The sequence below is a fragment of the Giraffa tippelskirchi genome, chromosome 5 (genome assembly GCF_054371585.1).
Source record: "Giraffa tippelskirchi isolate mGirTip1 chromosome 5, T2T-mGirTip1v1.2.pri, whole genome shotgun sequence".
Classification (NCBI taxonomy): Eukaryota; Metazoa; Chordata; class Mammalia; order Artiodactyla; family Giraffidae; genus Giraffa; species Giraffa tippelskirchi.
In genome coordinates this window covers 143,105,137-143,122,152 of record NC_137279.1, presented here as the reverse complement: position 1 = coordinate 143,122,152, position 17,016 = coordinate 143,105,137, and the positions used below count along the sequence as shown (strand labels likewise).

Genomic DNA, 17,016 nt, shown 5'->3' with positions numbered 1-17,016 from the left:
ATTATTAAAATAAAAGGTAAAATAAGAAGTATACATGTTTATAGGTTTGCCCTACAAAAGTATACATTTTCAAATACACTGAACCTATTCTCACAATTGAATTTCACAACTGAATTTTGTAGTGCCCTACAAAACTGTACATTTTCAAATACACTGAGGTTATTTTCACAACTCAATTTCAACACTGGAAGTTTCTCTACTAATAAATAATTATTTTATTAAAATTGACACCTATGAGTCAATGTAAGTTTGTTTCTCCACTACTTTTACAGTTTTTCCCCCTTCTCCAAGTTCATTTTTTGAGGTAGATTAAAGGGAAAAAACATCAGGTTATTTAATTTAAGTATTTACATTCCCTATTTTTCTTTTAAAAAGATTAACCCTTAGGTTAGAATTGGAATTGAAAAGAAAAAGAATTCAGATGGTAACCTTCATTTTCACACTAGCAACAGCCCCCACTGATAATAAAATTGTCTGGTACTCTAGCAATATACCTGGATAGTTACTTTCTATCAGAGTTTCTCCACCCTGCACCACTCACACTTTAGGCCAGATAATTCTCTGTAGTTCTGTACATTGCCAAGATAACTTAACATTATTTCTTCTACCCACTAGTTGCCAGAACACCCTCACTACCACCCTGAGCTTCAATCACCAAGGTCACTACACAGTGTAAAATTATATTCTCTAGGCAACAAAGCTATCCCAGGTTGAGACTTTGACCAGACTTAGAGCTTGAAAGCGAAAGTGAAAGCTGCTCAGTTGTGTCTGACTCTTTGCGACCCAGTGGACTACATGGCCCATGGAATTCTCCAGGCCAGAATACTGGAGTGGGTAGCCTTTCCCTTATCCAGGGGATCTTTCTGATGCAGGGATCAAACCCACATCTCCCGTGTTGCAGGCAGATCATCTGAGCTACCAGGGAAGCCCTTAAACAGTTATAAATTTGACTTGATAGAATCTTTTTGTTTAATATGTTTACTAATGTGTTAATATCAGCACATTTATAATTGTGTACATTTATTTTTAAACACAAATGTGCTTAAATATTAATGCATTACTAAATATATTAAAAAGGCTCTATCAAACCAAATCATTTTAATAAGCCCAATATTACACTACAACCTACAAAATACAACAGGAATCACTTTGAAGTTAATGCTGATTAAGTCATGATTTCTAAATATCACATTACTACATAATATCAAATAAGCCATGCTCCTTGCTTTCACAGCATGAAATAATTGCTGGGACTTGCCTGGCAGTCAAGTGGATAGAACTCCAAGCTCCTAAGGCAGGCAGCATGGTTCTGGATCCCTGGTTGGGGAACTAAGATCTCACCTGCTATATGGTACAGCCAAAAAGCTCCAAAACTAAATTAAAATAATTGCTAATATTTTCCATTTTTAATTTATGTATGGGGGAGGGTTTCCCACCGACCTCTCACTTCCTTGTGAGGGTGAATATCTTTTCCCTCTTATCCAATTACTCCCATTTCCAACCGTAATGCAGTAACAAGCACCAGATTTACCCTCTTTTAAATAAGAAATCTATTTTAAAAATACATAAAATAATGGTTTTTCAGACACACACTGGACAACAGGCATTGCAGGACATTGATCCATCCATAAGAAGATAAAAACTCAAGGTGACTGCCCCAATTTACTGCCTGGAGAGAATTTCTAGTCTACAGTACAAGCAGAAGAAAACCCAAACAGACTTTGGTGATCTTTCTGAGCTGAAGAGACAAAGCTGGAAATTCAGGGAGGCCAAGGTGAGTAATTAGAGAAGGAACTGGAAACCTACTCCAGTATTCTTGCCTGGAGAATCCCATGGACAGAAAAGCCTGGCGCACTAAAGTCCATGGGGTTGCAAAGAGTCGGACACAACTAAGCAACTAACACACATATACACAAGGTGAGTAATAGGCTTCTCGGGTGGCTCTGTTGTAAAGAATCTGCCTGCCATATTTACAGTAGAACATGGAAGCAACCTAGATGTCCATCAACAGATGAATGGATAAAGAAGTTGTGGTACATACACACAAAGGAATATTGCTACTGCTGCTGCTAAGTCGCTTCAGTCGTGTCCGACTCTGTGCGACCCCATAGACGGCAGCCCACCAGGCTCCGCCGTCCCTGGGATTCTCCAGGCAAGAATACTGGAGTGGGTTGCCATTTCCTTCTCCAGTGCATGAAAGGGTAAAGTGAAAGTGAAGTCGCTCAGTCGTGTCCGACTCTTAGCGACCCCATGGACTGTAGCCTACTAGGCTCCTCCATCCATGGGATTTTCCAGGCAAGAGTACTGGAGTGGGGTGCCATTGCCTTCTCCGAAAGGAATATTACTCAGCCATAAAAAGGAATGCCCTTGAGTCAGTTTTAATGAGGTGGATGAACCTAGAACCTATTATACAGAGTGAATAAAGTCAGAAAGATAAATATCAGATTCTAACACATATATACGGAATCTAGGAAAATGGTACTGAAGAATTTACTTACAAGGCAGCAATGGAGAAACAGACACAGAATAAACTTATGGACATGGGGAGAGCGGAGGAGAAGGTGAGATGTATGGAAAGAGTAGCATGGAAACATACATTACCATATGTAAAATAGATAGCCAACAGGAATTTGTTGTATGGCTAAGAAACTCAAACGGGGGCTCTGTATCAACCTAGAGTGGTGGGATGGGGAGGGAGATGGGAGGGAGGTTCATAAGGGAGGGGATATATGTATACCTATGGCTGATTCAGGTTGAGGTTTGACAGAAAACAACAAAATTCTCTAAAGCAATTATCCTTCAATAAAAAAAAAAAAATCTACCTACCAATGCAGGAGCCTCAGGAGACCTGGGTTCAATCCATGGGTCAGGAAGATCCTTTGGAGAATGGAATGGCAACCCACTCCAGTATTCTTGATGGGATAATCCCATGGACAGAGGAGCAGGTTACAGTCCATAGGGACACAAACAGTCAGACATGACTGAAGCGACTGAGCATGCACGCAAGGTGAGTAAGAGAAAGTAAAGAACCAAAAAGAAAGTAAGTCAACTCTGGAGATTCCTAAAGGGTGACCGTTGTGCTTTCATCCAAGTACTGATGAGCACGTGCCTATGACTAAACTACCTCAAGTAGTGGAAAGAACTACAGGAAAGGGGTAGGTAGAACAATTATCAAAGCCACTACAGGTCTGTCTGTGTTTCCACAGCCAGAGTTGAAAGTCTCATAATACAGAGGGAATAAAGTAAGAGCACTCAGAAGGGCGCTCCCTTTGTACAGGGAAAAAATTATTCCTAGAGGAAAGACTACTTTGGTTCAGCCTTCAAAAAGCTCAAAAGCAAGCATTACTGGGTCAAACTGCTCCAAAAGAATTACCTGTGTCCCAGAACAAAGATTTAAAGGAATGAACAAAACCAGCACCTAACAAGGTAAAAATCAAAATGTCTGGCATCCAGCAAAACTATTAAGATATAGAAAGAAGGAAAATCTGACCCTCAGTGGGGAGGGGAAAAAAAGAGATCCAGAAATAAGACAGACAGAATCAAGGATACATATGATAAGAGACATGAAAGACTGGAAGGGGGGAAAAAAAGGCCAAAATCAAACATCTAAATGTAAAAAAAACAAAAAATAAAAAAACCAATGTGAAAAAATACAATGGATGAGATTAAGGGCAGACAAGACAACAAAAAAAATGATGAACTTGAAGACACAGTAAAAGAAACCATCCAAATTGAAATATAAAGATTGAGAAAATTAAACAAGAGCATCACTCAGGTGGGAAAGTCCAAATATGATGAAAACTAAACACCTCCAAATTGAAGCAACACAAGACATAAGAACAAATAATACCATGGCATATCAAAAACAAGTAGCTTAAAACCGGTAACAGAAAGGACACCTTAAAAGCAGCCCCAAAAGATCCATAACGTAAACTAGAGACATATAAGCCAGAAGGCAGAGGAGCAACATCTTTAGAGTTTACTGAAAAAACACCATCAACCAAGAATTCCATATGTAGGAAAACATCTTTCGAAAACAAAGGCAAAATAAAGACATCTTTAGTCACACAAAAGCTGAAGGAATTTATCACCAGCAGACTTGCACTATAAAACCTGTATGTATGCTTCAATATATTTCCATATAAATCATATACAATATAGATACAGAGACACACAATATCAATAATACTGGTAATGTTTTATTTTCTTCAATAATATTTAAAAAAAACATCTCTTAAGTCAAATTTTTCATGGATATATGCGAAACGCATTCACACATGGATACATGCACTCAATCTAATGATAGACATTTCCTCTGTTTCCATATTCTGTCATTTAAAAATCCATGTAAATGTAATGGGTGTGCCATTATATTTGTATCTGTATTACATGGGCCAGTTTATAAAAACAGAGTTTGCAAGATTACTTTCCGAAAATGCGATAACAACTCACATTTCCACTCATAAGGGAATACTATTTTCTGCACAGCAACACCATTTTCTCTACTAGCAACAGCTATTACTGTTTTTTTTTTTAAACTTTTGTCATTTGATAGGTATGTTGTTATATTTCACTAGTATTTCATTAGCATTGCCCAGACGTGACTGGCTAGCTCAGTCAGTGGAGCATGAGATTCTTTAATTTGCATTACCTTGACAACCTGTGAGACAAGACTGAGTGTCTTTTCATGAATTTTATAGCCTTCTAGATTTATTATTTTCTTTAACGGTTCTTTAAATCTTTTGCCCTTCTTACAGTTGGGCTGATAACCTCTTCTTGTAAAAGGAATCCTGTCTTCTATACTGCAACAGTTTTTTTCAAACTTACTATTTGTCTATTATCGTTCAGCTGCTAAGTTGTGGCCAACTCTTTGTGACCCCATGCATTGCAGCACTCCAGGATCCCCTGTCCTTCATTATTCTCCCAGAGCTTGCTCAAACTTATGTCCTTGGCGTCGGTAATGCCATCCAACCACCTCATCCTCTGTCATTCCCTTCTCTTATGTGTCTATTAAGTTTATGAAAAACACATAAGTTTATTATCCTAATCATTTTTAAGTGTACAGTTCAGCAGCATTAAGTATGTTCACACTGTTGGGCAATCAAGCTCCAGAAATCATTTCATAATGCAAAATGAAACTCTACAGCATCACACAGCAGCTCTCCACTCCCCCTCCCACCAACCACTGGCAACCACCATTTAACTTTCTGTCTCTACAAATTTGATGAGTCAGGGTATTTCACAAGTGGAATACAGTATTTTCTTTGTGTCTTGCTTATTTTACTTAGCATAATGTCCTCAAAGTTTATCAATTTTATAGCATTGGCAGGAACTTCCTTCCTTTCCCAGGGTGATTAATATTAAATTGTGGTGATATCTCACTGTGATTCTTTAAAAATATATATACATATATTTTCATTCATTTAAATGGCTGTGCTGGGTCTTGGTTGTGATACATGAGGTCTTTTTAGCTGTGTCATGTGAGATCTAGTTCCTTGACCAGGAATTGAACCTGGCCCCCTGCACTGGGAGCTCAAGAGTCTTAGCCACTGGACTACAAAGGAAGTTCCCCCACTGTGGTTTTGATTTGTATTTCCATAATTAGTAATGTTGAGCATCTTTTCACGTGCTTGTTAGCCATTTACTTATATACCTTCTTTGGAGAAATGTCTATTCAAGTACCTGAGTCATTTTTTTAATCTAATTGTTTGTTTTTTTGTTGTTGAGTTGTAGGAATCCTTTATATACTCTGGATATTTAACTCCTTATTGGATATATGATTTGCAAATATTTTTACCCATTCCATAGGTGTCCTTTTCACTCTCTTGACTGTGTCCTTTGATGCACGATAATTTCTAATTTGATATAGTTCAATTTATCTATTAACTTTTGTGACCTGTGCTTTTAGTGTCATATCCAAGAAATCACTGACAAATCCAATGTCACAAAGTTTTCCCTCTCTGTTTTGTTCTTATGTTTATGCCTTTGATCCACCCAAGTTAATTTTTGTATGTTTGAGTAAGGTAAAGATCCAATGTTGTATTTTTGCTTCTGAATATAAAGTTTGCCCAATACCCTTTCTTGAAAAGACTGTTATTTTCCCCACTCAATGGTCTTGGCACTCATCAAAAAACATTTGACCAGGGATACTTTTACTAAGATAGTGAAATAGGATCTTGAGTTCACCTCCTTTCACCTGCATATGAAAATCACAACTATTTACATAGCAACTATAGATGAGAATGACCTGAAGGCAAGCAGAAAAGATTTTTCAGTACCAAAGACATGAAGAAGGAACCATGAAATGGATAGAAGGAGCAGAGATGCAATATAGTCAAGATCAACACACCCGGGCAGGCAACCCACGAAAAGGAGAATAATCACAACTGCTGAGTTTCTCCCTAAGGAGTAAAGGATCTGAGCTCCACACAGGGCTCTCCAGGCCAAGGGTTCTGCAAAGGGAAAATGTGCCCCAGAACATCTAGCCCCGAAGGCCAACTAGGGCTTGAGTACAGAAGAGATGGAGGTCCATAGGAAACAAACCTCTACTCTTTTCTAAAAAAAAATATATATATATATATGTATGTATGTATGTATCTATGTATTTTATTTGGCTGCACTGGGTCTTAGTTGCAGCATGTGGGATCTAGTTCCCTGACCAGGGATCGAAAGAATCCAGGCCTCCTGCATTAGGAGCATGGAGTCTTAGCCAGTGGACCAGCAGGGAAGCCCCAAAACTTCACTCTTTTTTTTATTATTATTATTTTTTGTATTTTATTTTTTTATTTTTATTTTTTAAATTAGTTTATTCATCTATTTTTTAACTTTACAATATCCATGTCAATGTATGGCAAACCAAAACTCCACTCTTGACTGGCAACCTTTACAAGAGGCAGAACCTGACAGCCAATAATGTTAATGTAACAGCCAAAATATGGAAGCAACCTTAAAGTCCATAACAGAACAGATAAAGAATATGTGAGACACAGACACACACACTTGAATACTACTCAGCCATAAAACAATGAAATCTTGCATTTGTGACTACATAGATGGACCTAGAGAGTATTATGCCAAGTAAGGTAAATCAGAACGATAAAGACAAATACATGTATGTGTAATCTAAGAAACAAAACAGAAACAGATTTAAAAAAACAGCGAACAGGCAGCTGCCAAAGGGGAAGGAGTACGGGTTGACAAGGAAAAAAAAAAGTTAAACATGTGAAGTACCAAACGCTAATAGCTTGACTGTGGTAATTACAATGTATATTTATATGAAACCACCACATTATACACCTTAAAAATATAAATTTTTGTCAATTATACCCTAATAAAACTGAAAATTTTTTTAAAAAATTGATCACATATGTATGCATTATTTCTGGGCTCTATGCTATTCCATCGGAGAAGCCAATGGCACCCCACTCCAGTACTCTTGCCTGGAAAATCCCATGGACGGAGGAGCCTGGTAGGCTGCAGTCCATGGGGTTGCAAAGAGTCGGACACGACTGAGCGACTGAACTAACTAACTAACTAAGAGAACTATATGATCTCTTAATTTCTCCACTTGCAATCTATCTGTTCTAGAACCATATCTTACTTAACACTGCCACAGTAAATCACCCAAACTGCATAGCTCTAATCTAGCAATCTAGCTTTAAATAAAATTCCTTAGTTGAGATGTATAAACATTAATCAGCATTTGCCATAAAGAAAAAAAAAACTGTCCAATAATGGCAAAGTATAGTCACCTGTAGCCTTATCTAGTTGTAATAACTGTGACAAACACTAGGGGGAGGAGGAAGAAAGGGGGAAGAGGAAGAGAGAGGAAGAGAAATGGAGAACATAACTGAATGAGTGTAAGAGCTCTAACAGAAGCAAAAACCAGTCGACAGTAATTTTCACCTTAAGTCACTTCTGAGCAAGATGGAAAGGTAATTAAATTAACAGACTATCAGCATTATGGAATATTAACAGAATATAACATTAAAACTACTTTAGAACATGTAGGATCATAGAAAACAAAGGCAACCACCATATTCGAATGAGAACCATTCTAAGAAATCTGGTCGATTTTTTTTATCACAATACTGTTAATTATTAAAAAAAGAATCAAAATTTATTCATCTAAATAATGCCTCCGCTAAAAATATTAGCAATTCTTCCTTCAGGATTTTACAGGTAAAAACCGCAGTAAATTGTATTACTTTATTTTACATTTAGTCCCATATTTTCACCATATTGACATATTTCAGGAGTGTGCTAGCCCCAGGAACTTAGAGGTTAATTTAGCAAAAGCCTAATCAAGTATAGGTGAGGCACTATATATCTAGGGCGGGTGGTGGCACTGTTCAAATCTCCACCCTACCTGCCCTTTTGAATGACTAGTCATCTACACGCAACTTCATCAACACTCTTCAACACACTGTAATTCTTTTATGCTCCTGAAATAACTAATTTGAATGTCAGTGGCCTGTCAATCCTCCTCAATCACAAGTTATCTAACTCTTAAACCTCAGTGCCTTTTTAGAGTACCTTTTCATGTTCTATATTCTATCAGTTACCAAATTCTACCACTTACTTCTCTGATCACTTCTCAACTCACATTTCTTCTAGGTCTCCACCTAAATTGAGGCTTTCATTTCACATCTGGATTATTTAATGAGAATGCCTACTGACAGACACAGTTGACATCTGGCCCCCATGTGCTGGCCCCCAGCACACCTTGAGCTGGCACAGAGTCTTCTGCTAGCTTCCTAACGTCAACACTTCTCTGCTTCTAAGTTCTCCAGCCAAACAGGAGCTTGCCCAGCCCTAGCTAAGGCAACAGAAGGACAATCTCAATCAGTGAGGCCTGGGAATAGGTAGAAAAACTCCCCAGCTACCTTTCATTTGCTAGGACAATTCTGAGGCAGTTCTACAAAAATTTCCACAGGATTAAACCCCTAGTTGCCCATCACTTGCTTTTTCCCCTTTCCTGACTCTTTACCCTTGTGCTTCCTGGCATCTCACCTGCATTCACATTATACCCAGGTCTGCTTTCAAGACAGCGCTTCAGAGTAACTATAAGGGTCACAAAAGTGACACTATCAAGATCTGGCTTAGCCTAAAGCTGCCCAAGTGTTCTCTTGGTCTCAATCCTCTCCCAATCACAGCTCATTCTGCATTCATGGGGATCACATATTGTGTGTGTGTGTTAAGTCGCTTCAGTTGAGTCCGACTCTGTGACCCTATAGACTGTAGCCCACCAGGTTCCTTTGTCCATGGGATTTTCCAGGCAAGAATACTGGAGTGGGTTGCCATGCCCTCCTCCAGGGGATCTTCCCGACCCAGGGATCGAACCTTCACTTCTTATGTCTCCTGCATTGGCAGAGGGTTTTTTTTTTTTTACCGCTACTAGTACAACCTGGGAAACCTGAATCACACACCTCTTCTAACAAAACATCTTCAATAAAGGCTTTCGAAATTTGTCTTTTTCATCTCTTACTACTAGCTTATATAAACCACAACATTATCAACCAAATTGCTCTACTGATCCTTTCTCAAATATAAGTTGTACCTTCCCAGGAAAGCGATAATCTGTTCATTAGAAATGTCCTCCTGTTGAAAATCCTGCAAAGTTCACACATGTCAAATATCATCTCTATCAAGATTCAATCACAAGTAATGTCTTCCTCACCTAAATTCCTGATTATAATACCATAGCATGATTATATGATTATAATACCATAAATACCTGATTATAATACCATAATACCATATACAACCTTACCATAGTTGTATAAAAAATTACCCAAGCCTGACTACAAACCTGACTCTAAGGGCTGAAACCATGTTCCACTCTTTTTATTTTCCAGAGGGCTTTTCCCTCTGGAAAGCCCTGAAACTGAACTACAGAAACTGAAAGCCCACAGAAACTGAACTACTTGGCATTCTAAAGTAACTTTTGAAAAGAACAGTTATTTTGACATATGCGTTGTCTCTTAAGTATTAGTTCTCCTGATACACACACGCTCACACACGCACACTATACTGTACCAAATTCATGCTTTTTATAGACAAACCAACTGTACTCATCTCATTCTCTTTGCAACTACTTAGCAAAATGCTTCTGAAATTGAATGCAGACTTAAAAAAAAAAAGTTTAAAAACTACATGAGGGACTTCGCTGGTGGTCCAGTGGTTAAGACTCCAAGTTCCTAACGGAGGGGGCCTGAGTCTGATCCCTGGCCAGGCAACTAGATGCCACATGCCACAATTAAGACCCGGCGCAGCCAAATTAAAAAAAGAGAAAAAAGTCAAAAAATCTACACTAAAAAAAGTTGCTATTTATTCCTTTATTTTTTAGTAATGACTACATTTCACATTTCTCACCAAAAATCTTTCACCATTTATGCTTTTCATTTCCTTGCAAAGAGTCCACAATCTGTCACGTTATAGTTCACAGTGCTCCAAAATCTAGCTGAATTTCAGTTTATATCAAAGGTTATTTCAGCAAGATTATTTCAGGCTTTAGAGAAATTCTAATCCTTACACAATCTCAAAATGTCTCTGTTGTGGGAAAAGGCTTTACTTCTTGGCATTCCTAACTCAGAGAATAGGCATGAGGATCAAATAAGATTGTATATTTGAAAAGTCACTGAAAATTATAACAGCAATACATAAACATTAAAATTATCTCCTTAACGTTGCATTTCAAACAATTAAAATAATTTATCTACTAAAAATCTAATGCCATTAAATGCATTTATGTTTTTGGTTACAAATAGGTTATAAAGAATCACAAAAGAGAAAAAAGTGAAAGCTGGCTCTAAACCAGATCAAAAATAAGAAGCAATCTTAAGCAGACTATCTCTCTTGCATATGACAAGAGGTCAAATAATTTATTTCTGGAATATTTTTTGTACTGTCCATTTTTTTCAATCCTGCCAAAGTAAAATAACATAAAGCCCCTGGTGTAGTATAATTCATTCCTATTACTTTTTCTCAAGATTAGCATTGTCTTTCAATAAGATTCCCATTTTCCCCCATGTTTATATTAACAGTATGAATTCACTAACAATATTCATATTATGTTCAGACCAAATAGCTTATTATTTGCTTTGGTCAGACCTTTCCAGATGATACATTTGCTTCAACCAGAAACGAACTAGGACAGCCTCATTATTTTTTGAAACGGATTTTCCTTAAAAGAAAAATAATCTGATCAAACTAAAAAATTCTACAATTATATACATCTATTAACCAAGAAGTCCAGAGATCCTTGTGGTAAAATTCAGCGTCAGTTTAGAGCCTACGCGCCTGCCGCTGTTGTCATCAACTGTCCCAATTTTCCTGGCCTTATAGTGATTATATGAAAAAGTAAACCCTAAAAATACTTGAGTGTAAAGCACCAGAGTCATCCAACAATCATTCAAAAGAAGAGCATTTTATAGTAGGTAAATATGTAAGAGTAAAGGTCTGGGAAACCACACACCATGGAAACTGACTCAAACAAAGCTGCAGATGGACAGACCGCAAGGGCTACCGGAACCTCTGAAAACAGTCGGGATTAAATATTCATCGAAGAAAAATTCCAGGGACGACGACGCCTAGGTTTTCTCGCTGACAACAAAGAATAACGGGGCCCCTGGGGCTGGACGGATGGGTCAGATCACTCCAACTGCGCCGCAAAGCGAAACCAGAACCCCGGAGCCAGCGCGCTGCGGAGCTTCCAGTCTTCTGCGCCCACCGTGCGGGGCTGGCGAGCTGGAATGCGGACCGAGGAAAGGACCCTCTCAGGGACTCGCCTCACCCCTCCTGCCTCCCAGGGAAGCGCCCCCTGGGAACCCTTCCTCAAATCTACGACTGACTCGCGTCCTCCGCCGACCCCTACCGAGGCGGCCACCAATCATCAGCGCAGAGCACTGGAGGGGCCTAGGCCTTCTACCCACCCGCGCGCTCACCACCATCCGGAATCAAGAAAGAGGCCGCTACAGCAGCCACAGCCCCGGTGCGCGGCGCGAGAACACAGATCAGCCCCTGGCTGCAGGCGGGCGCCCTTCGGCCCCGCGCCCCTCCCAGCAGCGTCGCGCTCACCTCCACGGCCTTCCCCACGGGCCCCGCCAGCGCGGCCAACGGTGGCCTGTGGCCGCACCTTCACCAACTCTTCTTTTCTTCTCCTGACCCAGGAGACGGGAGGCGTCGCGTCCTGGGCGCCGGAAAACAGCTCCGCAGCTTAGCCGGCGGGCTCCCCGCCTCCCGTACCGGCCACTTCCCGCAGCAGCTACCGCTCCTTCCGGTGTCTCCGCCGTCGCCGCAGGCGTCTGGGGAGTTGCGGGAGGGCGGGGAGGGGCGGGGCTACGAGGAGAGCCCGCCCCACCTCTGGGGCGTGGCTGCGGCGGCCGGGTCCAGGTGCGGAGACCCAGGCTGCTGTCCCCGCTGAGACTTCCTAAGGAGCTAGCGGCTCGGGGAGCGTGTACCTGTAGAGCAGTTTTAGATTGAGTTCTCTCCCTCTTGTACAGTCACACTACGACCATTAACAGGTTTGTCTCGATGCATTACAGAATTTGTGTTTAGGCTGCCCACTAAAGGGGCAAAGAAATATCAGTTTATTTAATTCAACACTTTTTCCTTCCTCTTTCTTCTCCCAGCATCTTAGGACCTAGACTCTCTGATAGTCATTGTGTTTCTTTTTCCACATCTACAAAGTATAAATTCATCTCTCCCACTTTCCTTTAGGCCAAAATCAAGATCAGATCAAATATTTATTGAAACTTTAGTATCTGCTTAGTGACTAGAGCATTTAAAGAGATCTGCCTTCTAGTAATAATTTATGGACCTGTTAAAATCCATTCAATTGATTAATATGCAAACAATAAAACAGTTAATATTAATTGTTCCAATTGTCAATTTCAACGTGTCTGTTTATCTCTAACTTTTTGGTCTCCAAAATGGGAGCTTGTACTCAAGTGTTATGTAAGATGATCAATCTCTGTCAGAAACAAATAGAGAATATGGGAGCTTCTAATTCTATTCATATGGTAAAAATGAAAGAAATGAACTTTTGCCATCATCCTATGTAGGGATTGACACCACTCCTCAGTTTGCACCACAACCTATCCTGGGTTAACTGACAGCATATTTCAAAATATTGCAGTTTACATGCTGGAAGATGTCAGCAATGTGTTTAATTTTTATTTCATGAAACCATTGGTTCCCTGATACCTTGTAGCAGAGTACTATTTGACAAAAGGAGAGTTTTATAGGTTTATTTGAAAAAAGACAAGTGTTTTACATTTTAAAATTTTATGAACCTTTCTGGTGATAAGTGGCTGTTGTTAGCAATGCTAATAACAAAACAACTTTTTAATGTATACATTTCCCTATGGCCCTAGAGTAACAGCTGTGTTTCAAAAATGAGTGAGAACTGCTTTTTGAAAGAAACTTGTGCAATGAAGAGAGCATTTTGAAAAAGGAGGTTTGAAACTGTTTCCATTATTAAGTAATACTGCTGGCAAAAATTGTCACCTATAAAAAAGTCATCTCTGCATCAAAAGACATTATAAAGAGATGAAAAAGTTAAGTCAGCAAATAGGAGAAGATATATGAAATATGTATCAATGTAACTAATACAGAGCTCATATATAAATGTGTATACACATATATATATATCCATGAATCATTAAGACACTAAATAGACAAAAGGCAAAAGTCATTGTTCCAAAAATTCCTGCATTGAAAATGTATCAATTATGTTATGTTACTGCAGAGTTCAAGCATATTTAGCTCAAACCCAAAGTCTTCCCACCAACCTGCTTAATAACTAACACACTCTTTTCCTCTTTGCCTTATCTGTCCTGCAGGAATTCTAGGGCAAAGGAAAAACAGATGATGTGACTTTTCAAGGCAGGTGTGACTCATGGCCTAGATGACAACAGGCAAGTGCCTTTCATTTGGACACCAGGTCAAGTCCTTGCTATGGATCAGTCCTTAAAATGAAGCAAATTCACACTGACAATGCAGTAGCTCTCCCACTTTTAACTTTCATGGATTCCCACCCTTCCTTCCAACCCCTGGTTTACATTTATCCTTTTATCCCTATAGACCTAGAATCCTTAATTCCTTACTTTTCTTCGAGCAATAACTCAACAATAGGCTATAAGGAAGGATGCTGTCACTGGGAAATCTATCAACTCCCTCTCAGACAGGAGAGATTATACATTTCATAGGGTGGACACCCAGCTGAATCACATGAATTCTGGCACAGAACTCTGGAAGTGCCACTTGTGTCCAGCATGATGTGAACTGTACACCCTGAAGTCATGCATCAGGCCAGATAGTGAAGGCACTCCAAATGGGGATGAGGGGTGGGGCAGAGGGCAGGGAATGAACATCTAAACAAATACTTTCTCATTTTTGCAACTAAGGGCAAGTAAAATAGCAAAGCAGAAAACATACATTTCAATGCTCCTGTACTTGAGACTGAAAAAGCCTTTACAAATGCTGTTCCCTCAGATACACTTGTATCAGATGTAATTTGACCAGATACTCCAAACTCCAATCCCTCGTTTACCTAACTTCTACCTAGATATTCCCTGTTTAAAGTAGCGCTCTTGGGAACTTCCTGCGTGGTCCAAGCAGTTAAGAATCTGCCTTGCAACGCGGGAGACTCAGGTTCGATACCTGGTCAGGAAACTAAGGTCCCACATGCCGCAGAACAACTAAACCGATGCACCACAACTGGAGAGTCCGTGAGCCGCAACGAAAGATCCCACGTGCCACTTCAGACCTGACACAGCTGAATAAATAAACAAACATTAAAGAAAAACAAAGTAGCACTCCTAAAATAAATAAAGTAGCACTCTTCACTCCATTATTTCTCATTTTAGTATCCCATTTGTTTCCTTCAGAGAATTTATCATGAATTTGAATTATTTCAAGATTTTTGTGTGCATTTAGTTCTTTGCCTATTTTCTCTGAAGTGTAAGTATTTCTCTCTTGTTCTCAATATTCTCAGAGATTAGTACTGAAGGACACAAACCTTTCTTGGCTTTCAACTGGGGGCAGTTGACTGGGGGCCCCCTGGTGGATATTTGGTGACATCCTTGAAGAGGACTAAAGAAAAAAAGAATCACATTCCTTTGCATTAACCTGACGAAGGAGTCCAAAATGTTATTAGTGACACAGTTGAGAAACCCTGTTTAAACTAAAACTGAGGCTTTAGAATATGTCTTTGGTCATAAGTGACAGGTAAGGTAAGGTAAATATTCGCTCAGTGGTGTCCGACTCTTTACAACCCCATGGACTATAGCCCCCCAGGCTCCTCTGTTCATGGAATTCTCCAGGCAAGGATACTGGAGTGGGTAGCCATTCCCTTCTCTAGGAGATCTTCCTGACTCAAGGATCAAACCAGGGTCTCCAGCATTGCAGGCAGATTCTTTACCATCTGAACTACTAGAAAGCCCCAATAAGTGACAGAAATCTAATTAAATCATGGTTCCTAATTTGATGAACCCACTGAATTTGGGAAGGAGCAAGCAGAAAACAGTTTTGTTCTCTCTCATTATCGTCCCTGAATATCTCTAAGGATCCTTCCCTATTCCTCAGACAAAATCTTAGTCAAAGCCTTTAGTTTTTTCCCTGGAATTATGATCTCTTTAACATTCATTTTTTTGAGTTTGCCATCTTACAGGGTTTTGGGGGTTTTTTGGCCATGCCACACAGCTTGTGAGATCTTAGTTCCCCAACCAGCGTGACAAAACTCTCTTAGCCTTTTCCCTGCTTCATTTTGTACTTCAAGGCCAAACATGCCTGTTATTCTGAGTATTTCTTGACTTCCTACTTTTGCATTCCAATCCCCTATGATGAAAAGGACATCTTTCTGGGGTGTGAGTTCTAAAAGATCTTATAGGTCTTCACAGAACCGGTGAACTTCAGGTACTTCAACATCAGTGGTTGGGGTATAGACTTAGATTACTATGATGTTGAATAGTTTGCCTTAGAAATGGACTGAGATCATTTTGTCATTTTTGAGGTTGCATCCAAGTACGGCATTTTGGACTCTTGTTGACTATGAGGGCTATTCCATTTCTTCTAAGGGATTCTCACCCACAGTAACAGATATAATGGTAATCTGAGTTAAATTCTCCCATTCCCATCCATTTTAGTTTACTGATTCCTAGGATATCTATGTTCAGTCTTGCCATCTCCTGCTTGCCATGTCCAATTTACCTTGATTCATAGACCTAACATTCCAGGTTCCTTCGCAGCAATGGACTTTATTTCATCATCAGACACATCCATAACTGAATGTCGTTTCTGCTTTGGCCCAGCTACTTTATTCTTTCTGGAGCTATTAGTAATTGCCCTCCACTCTTTCCCCAGTAGCATATTGGACACCTTCTGACCTGAGAGGCTCAACTTCTGGTGTGGTGTCTTTCTGCCTTTTCATATTGTTTTCAGGGTTCTCGAGGCAAGAATACTGGAATAACTTCACATTTCCTCCTGCCATTTCCTTCTTAAAGAGCTAAGAATACCAGATCACCTTACTTGTCTCCTGAGAAACCTGTATGCAGGTCAAGAAGCAACAGAACCAGACATGGAACAACTGACTGGTTCAAAATTGGGAAAGGAGTATGACAAGGCTGCCTGCTTATATAACTTATATGCAGAGTACATCAAGCAAAATGCCAGGCTGAATGAATCATAAGCTGGAATCAAGATTGCCAGGAGAACATATCTAACAACATTAGATATGCAGAAGATACTACTCTAATGGCAGATGATGAAGAGGTACTAAAGAGCCTCTTGATGCAGATGAAAGAGGAGAATGAAAAAGCTGGCTTGAAACTCAGTATTAAAAAAAAAACTTAGATCATGGCATCTGATCCCATCACTTCATGGCAAATAGAAGGGGAAAAAGTGGAAGCAGTGACAGATTTTATTTTCTTGGACTCCAAAATCACTGCAGGAGGTGACTGCAACCTTGAAATTAAAAGATGCCTACTCCTTGGAAGGAAAACTATGACAAACCTA

The 17,016-nt window shown here is 39.6% G+C and overlaps 1 protein-coding gene and 1 long non-coding RNA gene across 9 annotated transcripts in view; one reads left to right on the top strand and one right to left on the bottom strand.

The window, feature by feature from the left end:
- Nucleotides 1-12,288, bottom strand: part of USP33 (ubiquitin specific peptidase 33) — a 44,447-nt gene extending 32,159 nt beyond the window's left edge. For 6 of the 8 annotated variants that reach the window (XM_081491824.1, XM_081491825.1, XM_081491818.1 and 3 more), the window contains exon 1: nt 12,079-12,288. The gene's annotated coding sequence lies outside the window, so the exon portion shown is untranslated. The remainder of the gene's footprint in view (nt 1-12,078) is intronic. The other 2 variants (XM_081491819.1, XM_081491821.1) reach the window with 1 other exon arrangement.
- LOC145506653 (uncharacterized) lies at nt 12,053-14,854 on the top strand. The gene is made up of 3 exons (XR_014054128.1): nt 12,053-12,524; nt 13,845-13,919; nt 14,570-14,854. It is a non-coding gene; the product is annotated as an uncharacterized LOC145506653 (long non-coding RNA).
- Nucleotides 14,855-17,016: the final 2,162 nt, after the last annotated feature.